The sequence below is a fragment of the Lepisosteus platostomus genome, chromosome 5 (assembly GCF_059453375.1).
Source record: "Lepisosteus platostomus isolate fLepPlt1 chromosome 5, fLepPlt1.hap1, whole genome shotgun sequence".
NCBI classification, from domain to species: Eukaryota; Metazoa; Chordata; class Actinopteri; order Semionotiformes; family Lepisosteidae; genus Lepisosteus; species Lepisosteus platostomus.
Window position 1 is genome coordinate 935,838 of NC_142615.1, and position 17,677 is coordinate 953,514.

The window sequence follows — 17,677 nt, forward strand, 5'->3', positions numbered from 1 at the left end:
CTCCTGCTGTCCCTCCCTCACAAGGAGCTGGTCAGTGTGCTGTTGACACTACACTCTCGAACCCGAGTCCAGCTCGAGCACAAGGTCAGGTTAGTCTGGTCACTCCTGTGTCACAGGTTAGTGACGTGAACTGATCAGCAGTGATTTAGTATTTGACGTACTTGTAGTATTCGTATCATGAGTTTTCCATGTTTTATTAGCAGTAATAGACTAGTCTCAGGAGCTGTAATGTTTTAATTTGAGAAGCGGCATTAGTAATCGAAGCAGTAATGGTGTTTTCAGTAGCAGCATTAGTAATAAAATCAGTATTTTTCTCTCTCCTGCAGGAGCTCAAAGAAAAGCTGTATTTTCAGGAGGGATGCTAATGAAGCAGTACTGCTAATGTGAGTAGGACCAGTAGTAGATGGAGTATTTTTCTTGTCACCATCAGGAGTGGAAGAGAGTTCAGACGTGTCTCTGCTGTTTTTAGCTGTGAAGGGACCCCCACTGCTCCTCTGTGTCGAGTGATGTTGGGAGTTGCTCTCGGTTGTTGTTGCTCAGTTTGAGAGCAGTTTCATGTTTCTCTCTCAAAGGCATGAACAACAACCCAGTGGTCTGGATGAGGAGTCCAGATGCAGGAGGAAAGCTCTCTGGAAATGAAGACAGCAGAATGACTGAGGCTGACAGTGGGAAGACAGGTATGGATTAGTTGGGATGTGGGTTGTATGATCTCTCCTGTATTCTTTTCCCCAGTTTTCCAGGATGTCCAGAGGCTGACAGTGGGAAGACAGGTGTGGACAGGGAGTTGGGAGGGAGGTGAGGAGCTCTCTGCTGTCTGTATTTCTTCCTCTGTGGCGTCTCTCTGCTCGGCTCTTTCTCTCAGTCCAGCTGCATGTGGTCTGTGAAACAGCAGCTTTGCAGTGCTGAGCTGGGATTAGGACCGGTGGGTTGCAGAGTTCAGGGTTCGATTCCAGAGGGGGACACAGTTCTTGTATCCCAGAGACAGGTACTTCAGTTACTGTTCTGATGTCATGTTTTATTATAGAGGTGTATTGTGGACAGTGTAGTATTGACCTCTCCTGTATTCCTTTCCCTAATTTTCCTGATTGTCCAGAGGCTGACAGTGGGAAGAGAGGTGTGGAGTTGGGATCGAGTCTGGACTCATTTATTCTTTTCCCTGATTTTCCTGGCTGTCCAGATGTTGACAGTGGAAAGACGGGTATGTATGCTGATTGGACTCTCTCCTGTGTTGGTTTCCAGGATGTCCAGAGGCTGACAGTGGGAAGACAGGTATGGATTAGTTGGGATGTGGGTTGAATGATCTCTCCTGTCATCTTTTCCCAAATTTTCCAGGATGTCCAGAAGCTGACAGTGGGAAGATGGGAGTTGTGATGGAGGTTAGATGTTCTCTCCAGTCTCTTGTTTCCCTAGTTTTTCAGGATGACCGAAGGCTGACAGTGGGAAGAGAGGTATGGATTAGTTGGGATGTAGGTTGAATGATTTTTCCTGTATTTTCCCCAGTTTTCTAGGATGTCCAGAGGCTGACAGTGGGAAGACAGGTATGGATTAGTTGGGATGTGGGTTGAATGATCTCTCCTGTCATCTTTTCCCAAATTTCCAGGATGTCCAGAAGCTGACAGTGGGAAGATGGGAGTTGTGATGGAGGTTAGATGCTCTCTCCAGTCTCTTGTTTTCCTGATTGTCCAGAGGCTGACAGTGGGAAGACAGGTGTGGAGTTGGGATCGAATTTAGACTCATTTATTCTTTTCCCTGATCTTCCTGGCTGTCCAGATGTTGACAGTGGAAAGACAGGTAAGTATGCTGATTGGACTCTCTCCTGTGTTTTCCAGGATGTCCACAGGCCGACAGCCTCTAGGATGACAGGTATGGATATACAGATTGGATGGTCTCTCCTGCATTCCATAACCTAATTTTCCAGGATGTGCAGTGGGAAGGCAGGTATGGATGCCATTTGCATGATCTCTCCTGTATTCCTTTCTCCAGTTTTCCAGGACGTCCAGAGGCTGACAGTGGGAAGACGGGTATGGATTAGTTGGGATGTGGATTGTATGATCTCCTGTCATCTTTTCCCCAGTTTTCCAGGATGTCCACAGGCTGACAGTGGGAAGACAGGTATAGATTAGTTGGGTTGCATGTTGGATGATCTTTCCTGTATTTTCCAGGATGTCCAGAGGCTGACAGCGGGAAGACAGGTATGGATTAGTTGTGAGGTGGGTTAAATGATCTCTCCTGTTTTCTTTTTCTGAATTTTCCAGGATGTCCAGAAGCTGACAGTGGGAAGATGGGAGTTGTGATGGAGGTTAGATGCTCTCTCCAGTCTCGTTTCCCTAGTTTTTCAGGATGACCGGAGGCTGACAGTGGGAAGAGAGGTATGGATTAGTTGGGATGTGGGTTGAATGATCTTTCCTGTATTATTTTCCCCAGTTTTCTAGGATGTCCAGTGGCTGACAGTGGGAAGAGAGGTGTGGAGTTGGGATCCAGTCTGGAGTCTCATTTATTCTTTTCCCTGATTGTCAACATCTGGACAGCCAGGAAAGTGGAAAGACAGGTAAGTATGCTGATTGGACTCTCTCCTGTGTTTTCCAGGATGTCCACAGGCTGACAGCCTTTAGGATGACAGGTATGGATATACAGATTGGATGGTCTCTCCTGCATTCCGTAACCTAATTTTCCAGGATGTGCAGTGGGAAGGCAGGTATGGATGCCATTTGCATGATCAGTCCTGTATTCTTTTCCCTAATTTTCCAGGATGTCCAGATGTTGACGGTGGGAAGACAGGTGTGGACGGGGAGTTGGGAGGGAGGTGAGGAGCTCTCTGCTGTCTGTATTTCTTCCTCTGTGGCGTCTCTCTGCTCGTCTCTTTCTCTCAGTCCAGCTGCATGTGGTCTGTGAAACAGCAGCTTCGCAGTGCTGAGCTGGGATTAGGACCGGTGGGTTGCAGAGTTCAGGGTTCGATTCCAGAGGGGGACACAGCTCTTGTATCCCAGAGACAGGTACTTCAGTTACTGTTCTGATATCATGTTTTATTATAGAGGTGTATTGTAGACAGTGTAGTGTTGACAATGGTATGCTGACGTCTCATGAAGGCTGTACCTTAACACTGGCACTCGGTGACACAGTGTGCTAAATGCTCACCTGTACTGTGCTTTAGTACTTGAACCTGTGTACAGTTGTAATACTCAGACCAGTGAGCTGAACACATGCCTGTACTGAGCTTTAATACTCAACACACCTGTGCGCTGAACTAAAACCTTTATTCTGCTTCAGAACTCAACCCTGTGTGCTCAGCTCTCACCTGTACTGTAGTTTAATACTCAGACACACCTGTGTACTGATTCTTCAACTGTACTGCGCTTTAATAATCAGGGACAGATCAGTGTGCTGAATTATCACCTGTATTGAGCTGCAATGATGACACTGACACACCTGTGTGAAGAACTCTAATATGGACAGTTGTAACACTCAGACCTGTGTACTGAACTCTGTATGCTGTACTATAATACTCCAAGACACACCTGTGTGCTGTACTCTCAACTGTACTGAGATGTAATACTCAATGACAAGCCAGTATTCTGAACCCTTGTAGTGTACTGTAATACTCACAGCTGGACTGAACTCACCTGTAGTGAACTTGAATTCTCACACCTGTGTACTGAACTCTCTCCTACACTGAGCTTTAATACTCTGACACACCTGTGTGCTGAACTGTATTGTTTTAGTATTTGAACCTGAGTGCTGAACTATTGCCTGTGGTGTTGTAGTACTCAAACTTGTGTACTGTACTCTCGGTGGTTTTGAGCTTTAATACTTTTTGACACCTGTGTGACGAACCCTAATATGTACAGTTGTGACAATCAAAACTGTGCTGAACTCTGTACACTGTACTATTATACTCCATGACACATCTGTGTGCCGAGTTCTCCACTTTAATGAACGACTGAGATTGAATACTCGGACACACCAGTATTTTGAACCCTGACCTGTAGTGTATTTTAATATTCAGACCTGTGTACTGAACTCCGCTGTACTGAACTTTACTACTCAATGACAAACCAGTACTCTGTGCCCTGTGATTTAACACTCAAATCTGTGTACTAAACTCTCCTGTGCTGAATGTTAATACCCAGTGTCACACCAGTGTGCTGAGCTCTCACCTGTAATCCAGCCCAATTCTAAATCCTGTGATAAACCTGTGTGTAAAACTGTGCTGAACTCTCTCAACTTGCTTAGACTGGTTATTAAGTCTCGCTAACAAAATAAACTTACAGTATTGTACAAATTTCATATTAAATGCACTTTTGTGAACGTGCTGTATGTTGGCCACATCCTTCCTGCTCCCTAGCTGCTGTACACACACATGAAATGGGCACTCCTACCAGCCTTAATCCTTTCTGGTCTTTTTGAACTGGCGTCTGTATTTCAATCGAAGCCTCACTGTCGCGTGTTTGACTGTTCAGAACAGTTTGACTTTCTGCTGGTCCGCTCCTCTGTTGTGAGAGAGCACTGTCTCCTTCTCCAAGGGATCAGCCAGGAAGGAGACGGGTCATAAACACAGGCACTGATGTGGGTCTCCTCCACAAGTCCCATCCAGCAAGCACAGGTTGTGCAGCACATTTCACCCAGAACTGTTCAACATCTGTGTGCTGAGCTGACAAGTAAGTAGTGTTTGTGGGTAGAACAGTCTTGAAATCGAGCTGTTGAATTCAGTTCACCTGCACTCGTTCAGATCACAAACACAGCCTGTGACACAGCATGTCCTCCAGAAATATAAGACCTGCAGGAATGTCTCTTTTATGTGTGATCTTCCATCAAATTTACTGCTTTTTTCCACAATATTTAAGGAATCTAAAAAATGTTGCTGTATTGGTTTCATGAAAATATTTAACATGAATATAGTGGCAACATCTCTTGGTCAAGAGCATGTTTACAGTGTAAGAGGGCTGCTTTCATGTCTCTGTTTTGTTGCCTCGTTCTGAACTGCAGACCGTGATGGTGATATGGTGTTGCTCAGACACAACATTGTTTCATCTCTGTTGTGAAGTGGAGGTTGTACAGGTGGTAGTTTCATTGTCGTGTGAAACACACTCATCATCAACGATTCAGTATAACCTGGAAATGTAAAAATAGTGTTGAGGTTCTCCTGTAATACTGACTGTCACGTGTGCTAAACTAATCAGCTGTACTGAGCTCTGATTCTGAAAGGTGTACTGAACTCTGACCTCTACTGTTGTAACTCAGACCTGTGTAATGACCCTCACATGTACTGTGACCTGTATCCTGAACTCACCTATACTGAGCTTTAATTCTGAAACATGTACCGACTTCTGCTCCTGTACTGCAGTACTCAGCCCTGTGTGTTAATCTTTCCCCTGTATTGTGCTGTAATATTCAAGTCTGTGTTCTGAGCTCTTACATGTACTATTGTAATCATAACTGTATGCTGACCTCTTAACTGTACATTGTACTGTACTACTCAGATCTGTTTTCTAACCTCACATGTACTGTTGTAATACTGAAATGTGTGTAATGACTTTACCGGTTTCCTGAAATCTTGCTTGTACTGCTGTTTCTGTCTTATGTGCTTTACTGAGCTTCAGTTGTTTAAACGTATGTTTTAACTCTGTACCTGTACTGTTGTGATTCTCAGCCCTGTATAATGACCATACCTGTATCCTGAAGTCCTGCTTGTTCTACTGTAATAGTCTTGTGTACTGTACTGAACTCTTCTTGTACTGTTGTAAACGCGAGAGCTGTGTACTGAGTTTAAATTCTGAAATGTGTATTGATCTCTGCTTCTGTACTGTTGTAATACTCAGCCCTGGATCCTGAACTCTGTTCCTGTACTGTTGTAATTGTCAAACCTGTATACTGCTTCTGCTTGTATTGTTGAAATAGTGAGACCTGTGAACTGAACTCTGCCTCTGTACTGTAATAAGACTCTGATCTGTCTTGAACTCTTGCCTGTTGTGATCTTTACTGCTGCAGTATTTGCTGAAGTCTGCTCCTGTATGTTTGTGATAGACCTGTTGACTAGGCTTTCCATGGTATCTGGCTGTAATATTCAAGTCTGTTTTTGTAGCTCTGGTATGTACTACTGTAGTCAGAACTATATCCTAAGCTCATAGCTGTACAATGTACTGTAGTACTCATATCTGTTCCCTGACCTCACCTGTACTGCTGTATTATTGAGAACTGGGTACTGAACTCACTGGTGCTGCGTTTATTCTGGAACTGAACTGAACTCTGCTCCTGTCCCATAGTGCTACTCCCCCCAATGCCCCTAACGTTGCTGTAGTTGTCAGATGCTTTACTCAATTCTGTCTATTTTTATAGTACTTTGAATTATAGACTGAACTCTCACCTGTTCTAATCTTATAGTCTGAACCATGTACTGAGCTCTGCTCCTGTACTGTTGTAATACTCAGCACTGTGTCCTAAGGGAGCTGTAGTACTGTTGAAATATTCAAGTCTGTGTTCTGAGCTTTTCAATGTACTACTGTAATCATCACTATATACTTAACTCTGCATGCTGCAGTGTAAACAGTAAGGTGAATTTCGTATACTAAACTCTCTACCTGTGCTGATGCCTACTCTACTGCTCTCTTATTGGTGTAACTCAATATACTGCTGTAGTACTCAGGCTTATGTGACAAGTTTATACCTGTATTGTAGTACTTAGCCCTGTGCCCTCTCTGTGCTTGTATTGTTGTAATTCTTGGGCTTAGGTACTGAACTCCGTACCTGTACTCTGTGCTCTGTACTGTTGTGATAGTCTGACTGGTGTTGTCCTCTCCTGTACATTGTTGTAATACTGAACACTCCACCCTTAACTGTCACATATACTGTCCAGTGTGCAGCCCTGTGTCCTCATCTCCCACACCTGCTGCAGTAACACTCCAGCCTTTTCCTGCTCTCTCTGACCTTGACTTGTAGTTTTCGGACCTGTGTTGAACTGTACATCTGTCCTCTGCATTAATCTTGACACACTGAGCTTTTACCTGTGTTGTGGCAGCACAGTGACCGAGTGCTGAATCCGATTTATCATTTCCTGATTACAGATAGGGTCGGTGTAAGGACTCTGAACTCAATGTGGGTAAGTTCACCCCTGGGGCTCTCTATACTCTAGCACAGAGCTGTGCCTGTTATTTACACAACTCCCAGGGGTCCTGGTGTCATGAAAATTTCTTGATCATGAAAAGCAACCTGACTGGAGAACAGCCGTGTCAGGAGCAGAGCTGGTGGAGCTGTGAATAAAGTCACTATGGGGAGGTGGTGAATATTAACTCGGGCTGGCCACGCCACATCTCATGATTCTCAGAGGCAGGGGGACAGTGTTCTCTCCTGTCACTGTACCCAAACCCCCACGCTGCAGCCTCAGACAGAAAGGAAAGGGGCACCCTTATTAAAGTCACAGCTTCTGTTTGAAATCACTGCACCAAGAGGCATCTGGCTCAGAGATGGAAGGAGGTGAGAGGCTAAACATCTACCTCTTCCCCTGCCCCTTGATTCTCCAGCAGAGTGATCCCCTCCAGGCTGCACTACAGTTCCCAGCAGGCCATGAGGGAATGGTGGCCAACAGGCTGCCTCCCCTGGGTTACTGATGCAGCTGTTAATTCTAGGCTGTAGCCAGTGTGTATAATGAGGGGGGTGGAGTAGAGCTCATGCAGAGGGCTGGGAGAACTGCATCACCCACAAGGACCTGCTCCATTCAGTCACCTGACCCCTGGGACAAAGATGATTGGTCAGAAGACATTTGAAAAGCAGGCAGTGACAGAGGGTGGTAGTGCTGTTGGAGGAGCAGAGATAGAAAAGAGCTCTCGGCTCCATCACAGAAACCGATCTGGGACAGTTTTTAGGCCTACTGCTCAGTGGTCCTGGTGTTCAGGGCGCTGCAGGGGAGGGGGGCTGGTGACCCTCTGATGGGATTCACTCTGGGAGAATGAGGGAACAAGTAACAGCTAATCCTCATGACTGCTCTCACCTCCTGGCCAGGGGAGTCTCTCATACAGAAGCTAAACGCAGTAGTTTTTCATCTTTTTCAGCTCTGAGGGGACGAGGGACCTGTCCTGACCCACTGTGCAGTTCACAGTCCCCATCCTCCTCCTACTGCAGCTGAGGCACAGCTGGACAGCTCTCAGGACAGACACTCACAGCCACAAGGTAAGGAAACAGGGCTCTTTATTCACAGTTTGAGATGAAGCGTTCCAGAAACCACAAGACAAACCTCTAGTTCTTCTCCCAACTGTAGCTAGACGTGCAGTCGGCTTCCCCAGGCCTCTGTGAAGACAAGTCAGACTCCCAGCTCCCAGGCTCAGCAGTCAGACCTCCTCCCCCGACACAGCTCAGCTCTGCAGCTCTTCCCTCCTGCTCTGCTCAGCACAACTGCTCTCTGTCCCCAGCAGCACCAGACTGAAGGCCTCCCCTCCTGCCTTTTAACTGTCTCCCCACCAATCGTCTTCCACCAATTAGGCAGGTGATTATAGGCTGCAGGTTGTTCTCCTGGGCCTCGTTGGGGATGATCCCATATAAAAATCAGACTGTTAAACGAGGGCAGGAGCTTGTTTTGGGTCTCAGGATTAATCTTGCTGGATGTCCTACAGGCTCCTCTGTGTTGGGGCTCAGTTGTTCCTAAAATAAATAAAAATAAAAGTGTAATTATGTGAATATTTGTGCAAATTAAATGAAAACCAAGCATCTTGTTTTCTACAGGTTTTGATCCCACAGCCTCTGTGTTAGAAGCCCAGAGCTCTTCCACTGAGCCACAGTGTCTCTGTGAGTCTGGGGCTCCTGTGTGCTCTTGGCCTTCCCAGCTCAGGGTTCGAGACTGAGGGATAAAAGACAGACCGAATGAGCTCTCCTTCAGGACAGGAGCCAGTGGAGGAGTGGAGATGGTGCTGAGCTCCTGAGCACAAGGTTGCGGGTTCAAGTCCTGGCTGAGAGCTGAGGTGAATTTGCAGTGTTATTCTCCCCAGCAGTGAGAAGTAAGAACCCACAGCCCTGGTGTCTTTATTTATCAGTGTGTTACTGTTCACAAGAATTAAATTAACAAAAGCTCCTGGTCCTTCCAGGATTTGAACCCACAACCTCCAGGCAGAAGTCCAGAGCTCTTCCCCTGAGCCACAGTGTGTCTTTGTAGGTGTGGGGCTCCTGTGGGCTCTTGGTCTTCTTCCCAGTTCAGGGCTGAAACGGAGGGATAAGAGACAGACCGAATCCCTCTCCGCTCCGGGCAGCAGATGGAGGAGTGGAGACGGTGCTGGGCTTATGACCGCAAGGTTGTGGGTTCAAATCCTGGCCGGTCCCTGGTAAGTATCACCCAGGTGAGTATCCAAGGTAAGTATGTGGGCTGGGTAGACAGGAGGGGTAGACAGGGCTAGGCAGGAGGGTGGGACAGTCAGGTTGAGAGGGTGGGGTAGGTAGGACAGGCAGGGCCAGGTAGTGCAGGTAGGAGGAGGGTGGGGTAGACAGGCCCAGCTAGCAGGTGGGGGCAGGTCAGCTGAGAGAGGACAGGCAGGGCTGGGAGGTGCAGGCAGGGGGTTAGGTAGAGGGGGTAGATAGGGGTAGGCAGGGCTGGGAGAGGTAGACAGGTGCAGGCAGCAGGAGGTGGGTGGGGTAGGTAGGACCAGGTAGGGTAGAATAGCAGGGGGGTGGGGTGGGTTAGGGGAGACAGGGGGGTAGGTAGAGCTGGGAGGGGCAGGCAGGGTCAGGTGAGATTGGAGGTGGCCTGGGCTGAGGAGGAGAGAGTAAGAGAAGGAGCAGAGAGGGGCCCAGGCCACAGGGGGGGGTCAGATAGGAGGGGTAGAGGGGGGTAGGAGAGAGGGTCAGATAGGGGGGGTTAGGGTAGGTAGAGTAGAGAGGAGGGTCAGGTGAGATAGGAGGTGGCCTGGGCTGAGGAGGAGAGAGTAAGAGAAGGAGCAGAGAGGAGCCCAGGCCACTAGGGGGGGGGGTTAGGTGGGATAGAGGAGGTAGGCAGGGCTAGGAGAGGCAGGCAGGCAGGAGGAGGAGGAGGAGGTGGGTGGGGTGGGCAGGAGCAGGTAGAACAGGGGGTGGGGTAGGTGGTGGTGACAGAGGATGAGGGTGGGCTGATGTTTTTTCATGTTCTCCCCTCCCCCCAAATCTGTGTTATATATAAAATTACTATCTGTAATATCATTTTTTTATATATATATAGTATTTAATGACACTAGTTACTAATAGGGGAGGGGGTGAGGGGAGAACATGAAAAAACATCAGCCCACCCTCCTCTTCTACCCCTACCTGTCAACACCACCACCTACCCCACCCCCTGTTCTACCTGCTCCTGCCCACCCCACCCACCTCCTCCTGCCTGCCTCTCCTAGCCCTGCCTACCTCCTCTACCCCACCTAACCCCCCCCCCATGGCCTGGGCTCCTCTCTGCTCCTTCTCTTACTCTCTCCTCCTCAGCCCAGGCCACCTCCTACCTCACCTGACCCTCCTCTCTACTCTACCTGCCCTACCCCCTATCTGACCCCCCTGTGGCCTGGGCCCCTCTCTGCTCCTTCTCTTACTCTCTCCTCCTCAGCCCAGGCCACCTCCTGCCTCACCTGACCCTCCTCTCTACCTGCCCCTCTCCTATCTGATCCCCCCCTGTGGCCTGGGCTCCTCTCTGCTCCTTCTCTTACTCTCTCCTCCTCAGCCCAGGCCACCTCCTGCCTCACCTGACCCTGCCTGCCCCTCCCAGCTCTACCTACCCCCCTGTCTCCCCTAACCTACCCCACCCCCCTGCTATTCTACCCTACCTGGTCCTACCTACCCCACCCACCTCCTGCTGCCTGCACCTGTCTACCTCTCCCAGCCCTGCCTACCCCTATCTACCCCCTCTACCTAACCCCCTGCCTGCACCTCCCAGCCCTGCCTGTCCTCTCTTAGCTGACCTGCCCCCACCTGCTAGCTGGGCCTGTCTACCCCACCCTCCTCCTCCTACCTGCACTACCTGGCCCTGCCTGTCCTACCTACCCCACCCTCTCAACCTGACTGTCCCACCCTCCTACCTAGCCCTGTCTACCCCTCCTGTCTACCCAGCCCACATACTTACCTTGGATACTCACCTGGGTGATACTTACCAGGGACTGGCCAGGATTTGAACCCACAACCTTGCGGTCATGAGCCCAGCACCGTCTCCACTCCTCCGTCTGCTGCCCGGAGCGGAGAGGGATTCGGTCTGTCTCTTATCCCTCCGTTTCAGCCCTGAACTGGGAAGAAGACCAAGAGCCCACAGGAGCCCCACACCTACAAAGACACACTGTGGCTCAGGGGAAGAGCTCTGGACTTCTGCCTGGAGGTTGTGGGTTCAAATCCTGGAAGGACCTGGAGCTTTTGTTAATTTAATTCTTGTGAACAGTAACACACTGATAAATAAAGACACAAGGGCTGTGGGTTCTTACTTCTCACTGCTGGGGAGAATCGCACTGCAAATTCACCTCAGCCCTCAGCCAGGACTTGAACCCGCAACCTTGTGCTCAGGAGCTCAGCACCATCTCCACTCCTCCACTGGCTCCTGTCCTGAAGGAGAGCTCATTCGGTCTGTCTTTTATCCCTCAGTCTCGAACCCTGAGCTGGGAAGGCCAAGAGCACACAGGAGCCCCAGACTCACAGAGACGCTGTGGCTCAGTGGAAGAGCTCTGGGCTTCTAACACAGAGGCTGTGGGATCAAAACCTGTAGAAAACAAGATGCTTGGTTTTCATTTAATTTGTACAAATATTCACATAATTACACTTTTATTTTTATTTATTTTAGGAACAACTGAGCCCCAACACAGAGGAGCCTGTAGGACATCCAGCAAGATTAATCCTGAGACCCAAAACAAGCTCCTGCCCTCGTTTAACAGTCTGATTTTTATATGGGATCATCCCCAACGAGGCCCAGGAGAACAACCTGCAGCCTATAATCACCTGCCTAATTGGTGGAAGACGATTGGTGGGGAGACAGTTAAAAGGCAGGAGGGGAGGCCTTCAGTCTGGTGCTGTTGGGGACAGAGAGCAGTTGTGCTGAGCAGAGCAGGAGGGAAGAGCTGCAGAGCTGAGCTGTGTCGGGGGAGGAGGTCTGACTGCTGAGCCTGGGAGCTGGGAGTCTGACTTGTCTTCACAGAGGCCTGGGGAAGCCGACTGCACGTCTAGCTACAGTTGGGAGAAGAACTAGAGGTTTGTCTTGTGGTTTCTGGAACGCTTCATCTCAAACTGTGAATAAAGAGCCCTGTTTCCTTACCTTGTGGCTGTGAGTGTCTGTCCTGAGAGCTGTCCAGCTGTGCCTCAGCTGCAGTAGGAGGAGGATGGGGACTGTGAACTGCACAGTGGGTCAGGACAGGTCCCTCGTCCCCTCAGAGCTGAAAAAGATGAAAAACTACTGGGTTTAGCTTCTGTATGAGAGACTCCCCTGGCCAGGAGGTGAGAGCAGTCATGAGGATCAGCTGTTACTTGTTCCCTCATTCTCCCAGAGTGAATCCCATCAGAGGGTCACCAGCCCCCCTCCCCTGCAGCGACCTGAACACCAGGACCACTGAGCAGTAGGTCTACAAACTGTCCCAGATCAGTTTCTGTGTTGGAGGCGAGAGCTCTTTTCTATCTCTGCTCCTCCAACAGCACTACTGCCCTCTGTCACTGCCTGCTTTTCAAATGTCTTCTGACCAATCATCTTTGTCCCAGGGGTCAGGTGACTGAATGGAGCAGGTCCTTGTGGGTGATGCAGTTCTCCCAGCCCTCTGCATGAGCTCTACTCCACCCCCCTCATTATACACACTGGCTACAGCCTAGAATTAACAGCTGCATCAGTAACCCAGGGGAGGCAGCCTGTTGGCCACCATTCCCTCATGGCCTGCTGGGAAATGTAGTGCAGCCTGGAGGGGATCACTCTGCTAAAGAATCAAGGTGGGGGAAAGGCAGATGCTTAGAGACACCCTGCCCTCTGCTGGCTAAAGGCTGTAAGTGCCTCTCTCCTCCCTCCATCTCTGAGCCAGACACCTCTTGCTGCAGTGATTTCAAACAGAAGCTGTGACTTTAATAAGGGTCCCTTTTTCCTTTCTATCTGAGGCTGCAGCGTGGGGGTTTGGGTACAGTGACAGGAGAGAACACCGTCCCCCTGCCTCTGAGAATCATGAGATGTGGTGTGGCCAGCCCCTGAGTTAATATTCACCACCTCCCCATAGTGACTTTATTCACAGCTCCACCAGCTCTGCTCCTGACACGGCTGTTTTCTAAAGAGGTCAGATCAGAGGCAGTGAGGGTGCTGTACTACAACCCCAAGTAAAGGTCTGTGTGTAAATATGACAGCAGAGGACAGGAGAGTAGTTAAAGACAGGTCTGCAAACTACAAGTCCAGGGCTCAGAGGGCAGGAGCAGGCTGGAGCATTACTACAGTATGTGAGAGCAGAGGACACATTTGAGTAATACTGCAATACACATGAGAGGGCAACACCAGTCAGACTAGCACAGCACTACAGGTAAGAAAACGGAAGTCGGCACACAAATAAAAGCATCACAACACTACAAGCACAGGCAGGTGACAGGGTTGAGTAATACACTAACCCACAGCTATGGACGCAGCCCACCAATGTAAGCACTACACCACTATAGTGTGAGATACACAGATGAGAGTTCAGTATGAGAGATGGAGGTACTATAGTACAACATGAAGCTGAGACATTAAACAATTCTGATCACAACAGTACATACAAGAGCTCAGAGCACAGACTTGAATATTACAGCACAATAGTACAGTGGAAAGCTTAGCACACAGGGCTGAGTATTAGAGCAGTACAAGAGCAGAGTTCAGTACTTGTTTCAGCATTAAAGCTCAGTACAGGTGGGAGTTCAGGCTGTAGCTCAAAGTACTATAAAAACACAGAAGCAGAGTTCAGTAAGCAATCCGACAACTCCAACAATACAGGTGAGGGTCATTATGTCCGAGTACCACTGGTGTACAGGAGCAGAGTTCAGTAGAAGTTTTAAAATATAAACTCGGTACAAGTGAGTTCAATACACAGCTCACAGTAAGACAACAGTACATATGAGTTCAGGACAGATTTAAGTACTACAGTACCATGTACAGGTAAGAGCTTAGCACACAGTCCCGAGTATTGCAATAGTACATGTAAGAGGTCAGACCACAGGCTTGAAGATTGCAGCAGAATACAGGGGAAAGATTAACACACAGGGCTGAGTATTACAACAGTACAGGAGCAGAGTTCAGTATATACATTGTAAAAATAAAGCTTAGCACAGGCGAGAGGTCAAGACACAGAACAGAGTGTTACAGCTGTACAGAGTTCAATATACAATGTGACAACTTCAACAATACAGGTTAGGGTCACTACACACACTTGAGTACTACAGCTGTACAGCAGCAGAGTTTAGTACACAGTACAAGTGAGTTCAGTACACAGCCCTCAATGTTACAACAGTACAGGAACACAGATCAGTATACAGGTCTGAGAATTACAACAGTACAGGAACAGTTCAGTACATAAGTTTAAACAACTGAAGCTCAGTAAAGCACATAAGACAGTAACAGCAGTACAAGCCAAAGTTCAGCACACAGGTTGAGTCATTACACACATTTCAGTATTACAACAGTACATGTGAGTTCAGGAAACAGAGCCAAGTACTACAGTACAATGTACAGCTATGAGCTTAGCACACAGTTCTGATTATTACAATATAAAAGTATATTGTATATATAATACACAAGTATAGTACACAAGAGCTCAGAACACAGACTTGAATATTACAGCAAAATACAGGGGAAAGCTTAGTACACAGGTCTGAGTTACAACAGGACAGGAGCAGAGTTCAGTACATAGATCAGTGTTATAACAGTACAGAGGCAGAGTTCAGCATACAGGTCTGAGAACACCAACAGTACATGTGAGGGTCATTACACAGGTCTGAGTTACAACAGTAGAGGTCAGAGTTCAGTACACCTTTCAGAATCAGAGCTCAGTACAGCTGATTAGTTCAGCACACGTGACAGTCAGTATTACAGGAGAACTTCAACACTATTTTTACATTTCCAGGTTATACTGAATCGTTGATGATGAGTGTGTTTCAAACGACAATGAACTACCACCTGTACAACCTCCACTTCACAACACAACAGAGATGAAGTTTCAATGTACTGTCTGAGCAACACCATATCACCAGCACGGTCTGCAGTTCAGAACGAGGCAACAAAACATCAGAGACGTGAAAGCAGCCCTCTTACACTGTAAACATGCTCTTGCCCAAGAGATGTTGCTACTATACTCATGTTAAATATTTTCATGAAACCGATACAGCAACATTTGTTAGGATTCCTTAAATATTGTGGAAAAGAGCAGTAAATTTGATGGAAGATCACACATAAAAGAGACATTCCTGCAGGTCTTATATTTCTGGAGGACATGCTGTGTCACAGGCTGTGTTTGTGATCTGAACGAGTGCAGGTGAACTGAATTCAACAGCTCGATTTCAAGACTGTTCTACCCACAAACACTACTTACTTGTCAGCTCAGCACACAGATGTTGAACAGTTCTGGGTGAAATGTGCTGCACAACCTGTGCTTGCTGGATGGGACTTGTGGAGGAGACCCACATCAGTGCCTGTGTTTATGACCCGTCTCCTTCCTGGCTGATCCCTTGGAGAAGGAGACAGTGCTCTCTCACAACAGAGGAGCGGACCAGCAGAAAGTCAAACTGTTCTGAACAGTCAAACACGCGACAGTGAGGCTTCGATTGAAATACAGACGCCAGTTCAAAAAGACCAGAAAGGATTAAGGTTGGTAGGAGAGCCCATTTCATGTGTGTGTACAGCAGCTAGGGAGCAGGAAGGATGTGGCCAACATACAGCACACTTCACAAAGGTGCATTTAATATGAAATTTGTACAGTTTTCCCGATACTGTCAGTTTTTGTTAGCGAGATTTAATAACTGGTCTAAGCAAGTTGAGAGAGTTCAGCACAGTTTTACACACAGGTTTATCACAGGATTTAGAAGTGGGCTGGATTACAGGTGAGAGCTCAGCACACTGGTGTGACACTGGGTATTAACATTCAGCACAGGAGAGTTTAGTACACAGATTTGAGTGTTAAATCACAGGACAGGGAACGGCACATAGTACTGGTTTGTCATTGAGTAGTAATGTTCAGCACAGCACACCTATCAGTCGTTAATTAAAGTGGACAATTCAGCACACAGAACTGTCATTATTACAGAGCAGTACAGTTGAGAATTCGGCACAGAGATGTGTCATGGAGTATTATAGTACAGTGTACAGAGTCCAGCACACAGGTATGATTATTACAACTGTCCATATTAGAGTTTGTCACACAGGTGTGTCAAAAAGTATTAAAGCTCAAAACAGCCGAGAGCTCAGTACACAAGTTTGAGTACTACAACACCACAGGCAACAGTTCAGCACTCAGGTTCAAATACTAAAACAATACAGTTCAGCACACAGGTGTGTCAGAGTATTAAAGCTCAGTGTAGGAGAGAGTTCAGTACACAGGTGTGAGAATTCAAGTTCACTACAGTTCAGTCCAGCTGTGAGTATTACAGTACACTACAAGGGTTCAGAATACTGGCTTGTCATTGAGTATTAAAACTCAGTACAGTTGAGAGTACAGCACACAGGTGTGTCTTGGAGTATTATAGTACAGCGTACAGAGTTCAGTACACAGGTCTGAGTGTTACAACTGTCCATATTAGAGTTCTTCACACAGGTGTGTCAGTGTCATCATTGCAGCTCAATACAGGTGATAATTCAGCACACTGATCTGTCCCTGATTATTAAAGCGCAGTACAGTTGAAGAATCAGTACACAGGTGTGTCTGAGTATTAAACTACAGTACAGGTGAGAGCTGAGCACACAGGGTTGAGTTCTGAAGCAGAATAAAGGTTTTAGTTCAGCACACAGGTGTGTTGAGTATTAAAGCTCAGTACAGGCATGAGTTCAGCTCACTGGTCTGAGTATTACAACCGTACACAGGTTCAAGTACTAAAGCACAGTACAGGTGAGCATTTAGCACACAGTGTCACCGAGTGCCAGTGTTAAGGTACAGCCTTCATGAGACGTCAGCACACTATTGTCAACACTACACTGTCCACAATACACCTCTATAATAAAACATCAGAACAGTAACTGAAGCACCTGTCTCTGGGGTACAAGAGCTGTGTCCCCCTCTGGAATCGAACCCTGAACTCTGCAACCCACCGGTCCTAATCCCAGCTCAGCACTGCGAAGCTGCTGTTTCACAGACCACATGCAGCTGGACAGAGAAAGAGACGAGCAGAGAGACGCCACAGAGGAAGAAATACAGAGAGCAGAGAGCTCCTCACCTCCCTCCCAACTCCCTGTCCACACCTGTCTTCCCACCGTCAACATCTGGACATCCTGGAAAATTAGGGAAAAGAATACAGGAGAGATAATTCAACCCACATCCCAACTAATCCATACCTGTCTTCCCACTGTCAGCTTCTGGACATCCTGGAAAACTGGGGAAAAGAATACAGGAGAGATCTCACAACCCACATCCCAACTAATCCACACCCGTCTTCCCACTGTCAGCTTCTGGACATCCTGGAAAACTGGGGAAAAGAATACAGGAGAGATCTCACAACCCACATCCCAACTAATCCATACCCGTCTTCCCACTGTCAGCCTCCGGTCATCCTGGAAAACTGGGGAAAA

The 17,677-nt window shown here is 47.7% G+C and overlaps 3 long non-coding RNA genes across 10 annotated transcripts; 2 read left to right on the top strand and 1 right to left on the bottom strand.

Moving 5' to 3' along the window:
- Positions 1–801: 801 nt before the first annotated feature.
- Positions 802–8,664, top strand: LOC148662326 (uncharacterized). 4 transcript variants are annotated; one of them, XR_015936738.1, is made up of 13 exons: positions 802–985; positions 1,094–1,198; positions 1,333–1,538; positions 1,620–1,707; positions 1,830–1,863; positions 1,984–2,021; positions 2,256–2,369; positions 2,587–2,620; positions 2,749–2,993; positions 4,498–4,655; positions 7,059–7,093; positions 8,043–8,160; positions 8,249–8,664. It is a non-coding gene; the product is annotated as an uncharacterized LOC148662326 (long non-coding RNA). The 4 variants fall into 4 exon arrangements; XR_015936737.1 differs by lacking the exon at positions 1,094–1,198; XR_015936736.1 differs by lacking the exon at positions 802–985 and having other exon boundaries at positions 1,000–1,114; positions 1,270–1,538.
- A 298-nt stretch (positions 8,665–8,962) lies between these two features.
- LOC148662327 (uncharacterized) lies at positions 8,963–12,222 on the top strand. The gene is made up of 2 exons (XR_015936778.1): positions 8,963–9,317; positions 11,756–12,222. It is a non-coding gene; the product is annotated as an uncharacterized LOC148662327 (long non-coding RNA).
- Positions 11,720–17,520, bottom strand: LOC148662328 (uncharacterized). Of its 5 annotated transcripts, none has more exons than XR_015936754.1 (4): positions 17,326–17,520; positions 15,492–15,649; positions 12,224–12,341; positions 11,720–12,135 (listed from the first exon to the last, which is right to left on the bottom strand). It is a non-coding gene; the product is annotated as an uncharacterized LOC148662328 (long non-coding RNA). The 5 variants fall into 5 exon arrangements; XR_015936755.1 differs by lacking the exon at positions 17,326–17,520 and adding an exon at positions 17,138–17,318; XR_015936756.1 differs by lacking the exon at positions 15,492–15,649 and having other exon boundaries at positions 17,326–17,516.
- Between the last annotated feature and the right edge of the window lie 157 nt (positions 17,521–17,677).